Genomic DNA, 7,266 nt, shown 5'->3' with positions numbered 1-7,266 from the left:
TGGACCACCATCTAGAATGCCTCTTTGTACCTCCTCTAGCTCTACTTTTGCTCTCCTCACTTTCTCCAAAATGTGGCCAAAATGTTTCTTTGTTTAACTCCCTCAAGCATTTCTTCAATCGAAATAACTTTGTCTTGAGAATAAATTGAGCATTACCCATTGCCTGAGTTGCCCATGAGTCCCCTACAACGTTCTTGAAATCTTCATATAATGACCACATATTGAGGAATTTGAAAGCCTTATTTGATGGCTGGTTCTTAACTAATGTGTGCACAATGGAACATGAATGATCTGAGAGACATCTAAGGGGCCATAAATTCTGTAGAAGTTGTTGGATCATTACACACGTGAGAGGAGGGGTGAATCATGTGGTTCTAAAAACTTCTTCTTTTTAGTTTTATAAAGACAATTATACAACGGAAAAACTAAGTATGAAAGCAAAACAGAAAACTCAGTTGGTTACTTAGTTCGGAACCTTTGGCTACTGCTACTCTAAGATCCATGATCCCTCAGACCGTATCGATGGACAATCCACTATAATCCTCTTCCGAAATTACCAGAAGAGTAAATCAAATAAAATAAAATCAAAAGGACAAGTGTAACAACCTACACTTTCCTTAATGCAGTAATTAAATAATTAACAATACTTTCATTACCCAACACGTGAAGATTCTCGGATCGAGCTCGATGTCGGATGACTTCTCTACAGTAGTAGGGTGTAGCATCGTCGCAGCATGATAATTAACATTTGTTGATATTATTTTAGCTCTTATACTTAGCATTTTCTCATCCTCTCGTTCAATTAAATATTGTTTAGCACCATGATTTATGAGTTAGGATATAATTTGGAGCTTGTTATTATTTCTCCCTAATTTTGACATTATTTCATGATTTTTGTAGAGAATCAAAGATGAGCCATGGAGTTGATTAAATCGGACTAATATCTAGCCCAAGAAGTTCATTAAAGAAGAAGCAAGGTTCAATTCAATTGGAGATGATATACATTCAATTTGATTCCAACCCATTTCATAAAGCCAATCCATTGAGCTTGACTCAAGTCAAATCGTCTCACTAGAACCCTAACATCTCCACTGAACCAGACCCAAACCAGGTTCACAACCGGTTCAAACCCAAGTATAAACCCAGATTTTGGCATGGTGAACAGTGGCTTACTCTACTATTCACCGTACTGTTCTTCTTCACGCGATGCAAAGCCCCATCCCTTCTTCCATATCTGCATCTCAGTATGACTTCATCAGCATTGAGGTCTTCAACAACTAGCAACTAGCTTTCGATCATCTAGAATCACTAGCGAGAAGTGTCCCGACGGTAATTCTATTTTTGTAATTCTCTGCTTCGCCCACTGATTGGAGGCATTTCTCTGATCCAGAGGTTCATCTTCACCTCAACAACATTGGCGGCATTCCTCTGGTGACACTGAGCTTCTTCCGACGACAATCCATCATTCACAGCCTTCATTTAGGTTCAGCAATTTTGGTTTTCAAAAATCCAGTTTTTCATTCGTTGATAGTTCCCGATTGATCCTCACTACTGGAGGGGTTTCTTGGGCATGCTAAGCTCTTCATGTATGAGCTTGTAGCTAAGGTTTTATTCTTCATCACCGCGTGAAGTATTCACTGTGGTTCCTTGTGTGACGACAAGGGGAAGAAGTTCTGAAGTGTGATTAGGGATTAGAGATTGATCATGTCCGAGTGCTGAGTCGACGGATACTGGGGACGTGGCACTCTCTGCTATCTTTGACTGGTGATGTGGATCTCTGGCGGACCTGCAAAGAAGCCGAGCCGGGAGGGGTTTCCCGGCGACGACCCTCCGACGCTCAAGTCAGGCTGCGAAGAAGAAGCAGAACAAGGCAACGTTACTGTGGCTACAGTGATGAGAATAGCCTACCTCCATCGAAGTCTGGGGGTCCTTATATAGGACCCCGGGGAGGCGTGGGCACGCTTCTCGATGTGTGCACGCTTCCCCAAACATACCTCAGTAGGGTTGTGTCAAAAAAGCATGTCTGACGTCATTCCGCAATCGTCCGAGCATATCCCGGATGTGACGGTGGAAACTTCCACCGTACGATACTCTGTCCGATCCGGTCGCTGACCATGCTGTTTGTCGGCGGCAGGTGTCTCGAGGACGAAGTTACCAGTTGCCATTTTTGTCTCCTAGCACTCTTGCCTGTTCCCGGGCCGAACGGACCAGCCGCTCGGCGCTCATGGCCTCCGGGAATGTGCATACCTCGGCCCGGGCGGGGAAGCCCTGCTCATGTGCTCGGACGGAATTGTGCCTTATCGTCCTGCGGCTCGGCCGAGCGGCCCGTTCGCTCGGCCCATAGACTCATTTTACCTGAGCATCGGAAACCCGACCCATGGTCGGGCTGTCTTTCGTCCGGTCCGGGAGACCCTTGTCCGGATGTCCGGTCAGCTGAATGCTTGGTTAGCCTGCCACTCCGCTCGGCATGGCCTTGGGGTTGACTATCTTGATCGCTGACCTCCACGTGTCATTAACCAGCGACTATAAACCCCCCGGCTCGAAGACCGTCGAGCGGCGACGTTAAACTCTAGAGTCGAACCGGCGACTATAAAAACCCCGGCTCGAAGACCGTCGAGCGGCGATGTTAAACTCTAGAGTCGGATCGGCGACTATAAACCCCCCGACCTGAAGACCGTCGAGCTGCAACGTTAAACTCTAGAGTCGGACCGGCGAATATAAACCCCCCCGGCCTGAAGACCGTCGAGCTGCAACGTTAAACTCTAGAGTCAGACCGACGACTATAAACCCCCCGGCTTGAAGATGGTCGAGCGGCGACGTTAAACTCTAGAGTCGGATCGGCGACTATAATCCCCCCGGCTTGAAGACGGTCGAGCGACGACGTTAAACTCTAGAGTCGGACCGACGACTATAAACCCCCCGACCTGAAGACCGTCGAGCGACGTCGTTAAACTCTAGAGTCGGACCGGCGACTATAAACCCCCCGGCTTGAAGACCGTCGAGCGACGACGTTAAACTCCAGAGTCGGACCGGCGACTATAAACCCTCCGGCCTGAAGACCGTCGAGCAGCGACGTTAAACTCTAGAGTCGGACCGGCGACTATAAACCCCCCGGATCGAAGACCGCCGAGCGGCGACGTTAAACTCTAGAGTCGAACCGGCGACTATAAAAACCCCGGCTCGAAGACCGTCGAGCGGCGACATTAAACTCTAGAGTCGAATCGGCGACTATAAACCCCTCGGCTTGAAGACCGTCGAGCGACGACTTTAAACTCTAGAGTCAGACTGACGACTATAAACCCCCCGGCCTGAAGACCGTCGAGCGGTAACGTTAAACTCCAGAGTCGGACCGGTGACTATAAACCCCCTGGACGGGACGACGTCGCACAGATAGACTGAGGCCCAACATCTAGGGTCGATGATCAGCAAGCCTTGATCCTAAGGACAGGGAGAAAACAATAGAGTGCGCTTACCAGCGCCGATCAACGAAAAACTAACGGAGATTCCATGCGGAGTGAAAGTCGCTTGACCGAGCAGCGCTATTGAGAAAAACACTCCTAACAAAAATCTAACGAAAGTTCCATACGGAATAAAGGTCGTTTAACCGAGCGAGGAAGTTAAGAAATTACATGCGGAAAAAAGGTCGAGTGACCGGTCGGCATAGTTACAAGGAGCACTCGAACAAAAGGCTAACAGAGCAGAGTTGGCATTCCCAAGTTACATTTAAAAGTTAGCCGACCAGAGGCAAAGTTACAGATGCAATTCATTAAAATTGGGAGAATTACAAAAAATACTTCATTCAAGGTAGTTGAAAATATGCTTCGGGATGGTGGTGAGAAGCACCGCATGCTCCGTAGCAGGGATGACCACGGATTCGGGGAACTGACCCTTGGACTTCAGATAGTCCGCCGTGGCGGTGATGGCCAACTCGAAGGCGATGACCAGCCGGTTGCAAACCTTCTCCATAAATTCCTCCGAGCGGATGTATTTTTGCCTCAAGGTGGCGACGCGGTCTGGCTCCGCTTCTTGGTACTATTTGAAGGCGGCACGGGAAGCATCAAGAGCCTCCTGCAAGGCCTTCAAATCGTTCTTGAGTTTGGTCACCTCCTCCGAGCAGCCTTTCTGCTCTCCTTCTAGCAGCTCGGCCAGCTCATTCACACGCTGCTCCAGAGCTCGAGCCTCCACATTCTTTTTATCCAGATCAGCGATAGCGGTGTTCTTCCGAGTGGTGGCGAGCTTAATCTTGCTATTGTAAGTTTTGACCTGCTTGTCAAGCTGGTCTAGCATGTATGCCTGGTCGGCCGTCTTCTTCCGCTCGGCCTCTAGCAAGTGCTTGGTCTTTGCGAGCTCCTTCTGCAGCTCGGCATATGAAGGGCCTTGAGAAGAAGACGGGCCGCCCGGACTCTTCAGTCTCTTCAGCTCCTCCTCCACCATGGCCAAGCGATTAGCGACAGCAATGTTTTCCACCCATCTCTGATATACACAGGAATGTTAAAAGGCCGACCGGGAAGGCTACATAAAGGAGCAGAAATAAAGCCTACCCCTGTGGACTGTTGCATGTGACTGTCAGCCAGTTTGTCGAGCGGTATCATGGCCACCCGGGCCCGGGCTGTTGAGATTTTCGGGCCACAAAAATCATTTTTTCACGTCGCGGAAACCCCGAAACCTCGCCACCGGATCCGTGAGAAGAATAAAACTTTCGAAAAACTACGAGTACGAGTTTCATAGACTTAGTTCTAAACTAGATTTACAAGGAGAAAACCTTTTACCCTTGATGCGTGCCCTTCGTGAGTCCCGCTTGTCCAAGGAGATGTCGGATCTCAAGTTGTCAAAGTAGACAACTCTCTATGCGTATCCACACGAACTAATTAGGTGGAGAAGACCAAACAATAGGTGTGCTAGCACCTAGGTGGTTCGGCCAAGGAGAAGAGGGAGAGCAAGAAGAGAGAGCTCTAGGAGGAAGAAGATGAGTTGAATGAGCCTTGAATGAAAATCAATTTTCATTCCTCTACAAAAGTGGTCGGCCACTCATGAAGTGTAACCCCCTTTTTGCATTAAGTGGCCATTAAAGAGGGAATTTGTAACCTCCATGAGGTGACACACACATGTGCCAACTATGATGATGTGGCACATCATCATTGGCCACTTAATGCCAAGTCACAAATGATGTGGCATAAAGTCAAGTCAAACTTGACTCTTCCTCTTGTTGGTGCAACCTTAGGTCAAGGTTGACTTGGTTGACCCGACTCGAGTTGACTTGACTCGAGTTGTATTTTGATGTTTGACTTGGGAAAATTGATGATGCAACCTTAGGTCAAGATTGACCTAGTTGAGTTGCATGTTGATGTTTGACTCTTGTGAGAGAGTTCTATTCTTGTTATGGGACAAGAATAGATGTTTGGGAGATTATTGGTGCAACCGTAGGTCAAGGTTGACCTGGTTGACCTGATTCGGGAAAAGTCCAAGTATGGAGACTTGGCACGGAAAAGTCCAAGCAGGGAGCTTGGCACTGGAAAAGTCCAAGTATGGAGACTTGGCACGGAAAAGTCCAAGCAGGGAGCTTGGCACGGGGAAAAGTCCTAACTGGGATCTTAGGCAGGTGGAAAGTCCAGGTGAGTGAAGCCAGGCAGTGGGAAAGTCCAAACAGGGAGTTTGGCACGGGGAAAAATCCTAGTGAGTGAAGCTAGGTGAAGGTGAAAGTCCTGGTGAGTGAAGCCAGGCATTCGGGGAAATCCTGGTGAGTGAAGCCAGGTGAAAATCCTAGTGAGTGAAGCTAGGTGAATGAGAAAGTCCTAACTGGGATGTTAGGCAGTGTGGAAAGTCCTGGTGAGTGAAGCCAGCGGTGTGGAGAGTCCCGTGAGTGAAGCCAGCGGTGGGAAAGTCCTAAGCGGGATGTTAGGCGGTGTGGAAATCTGGTGAGTGAAGCGGTGAAAGTCCCGGTGAGTGAAGCCGGGCAAGGAAAATCCAGATGGATCGGGGATGATCGGACTTACGGTGTTGGAAAGTCCAAGTAGGTCAAAGGATTGACCGGACACTTGCGAGGAGTTCTAGCAGTCAAGGAGTGACCAGATGTTAGGGATGAAGTACCAATAGGTCAAGGTTGACCGGATATTGGTTTGAAGTCTTGGGACTTGGTTTGGGCCAAACCAAGCTCGGATCGATCACCGACCGATCGGTGATATGTTTGCTCGATCGGTCGGTGATCGATCGATATCAACAGAAGCTCTGTTGATGCGGTGACCGATCGCCAGCAGAGGCAAAGGAGAGGCGGTGATCGGTCCACGGCATCGATCATGTCCTGATCGATGCGGGGACCGATCGAGACGATGTCGCTGAGGTTGGGATCGGTCTGCAGACCGTGTGGTTTGATCGGTCCATAGACCGATCGAACCCCCTGGGCGCTTCCGCGAAGAGATGCGATCGGTCTGGGGACCGATCCACATGGAGCCTGATCGGTCCACGGACCGATCCAGGCACTAGCCGTTGCGACGCAACGGCTAGATTTCTTCTGTGTTTTCTTCGCCTTCTTCGCAGGTATAAAAGGATCGAGGGCATCTTCTGTGAAAATCTCTCCTTCTTCCTCCTTCCTGTTCGAAGTGCTGCTGTGCTTGAGCTTTGTTGAGCTCCTCCGAAGCTTCGCGTGAGTTTCATTCTACGACTGGGTCAGCTGCTGCTGCTCGCTCTTCCGTGAAGTTGCTGCTTCGTCAACGGAAACCAGTCGAAGGCAAGCTAGCGTTTGTTTTTACATTCATATTGCTCTTGCTTCTTGCTGTATTTCTTGTACACTTATCTTGCTGTTGCAAGAGACTTTGTGGTGAGGTTTCTCCACCCACAAGGAGTATATTATTAGCCGGTTCTCCGGGGACTCATCCACCGACGGATTGACCGGACTCGTCCACCTTACGGACACGCCGAGGAGTAGGAGCCCTAATCTCCGAACCTCGTTACATCCATCGAGTTTGAGGTTTGATTTCTTTCCGTGTCGCTTCTATTGTTTTATTTCCGCTGCGCTAACTCGACATTGTAGAAAGAATCGAACGAATTGGGGTCGGCTATTCACACCCCCCCTCTCTAGCCGTACAAAGGATCCTAACAAGTGGTATCAGAGCGAGGCCGCTCTTCATCGGATTCACACCCGTGGGAGCACAAGCGCTAGAGATGGATCAATTCGGAGAAGACATCACCATTCCACCCTTCTACAACGACAACTTCGCATATTGGAAGGTAAGGATGATGTATTTTCTTAGGACTAATATGTGGAATTGG

The sequence above is a fragment of the Zingiber officinale genome, chromosome 6B, assembly GCF_018446385.1.
Source record: "Zingiber officinale cultivar Zhangliang chromosome 6B, Zo_v1.1, whole genome shotgun sequence".
Classification (NCBI taxonomy): domain Eukaryota; kingdom Viridiplantae; phylum Streptophyta; class Magnoliopsida; order Zingiberales; family Zingiberaceae; genus Zingiber; species Zingiber officinale.
This window is presented reverse-complemented; position numbering follows the sequence as displayed.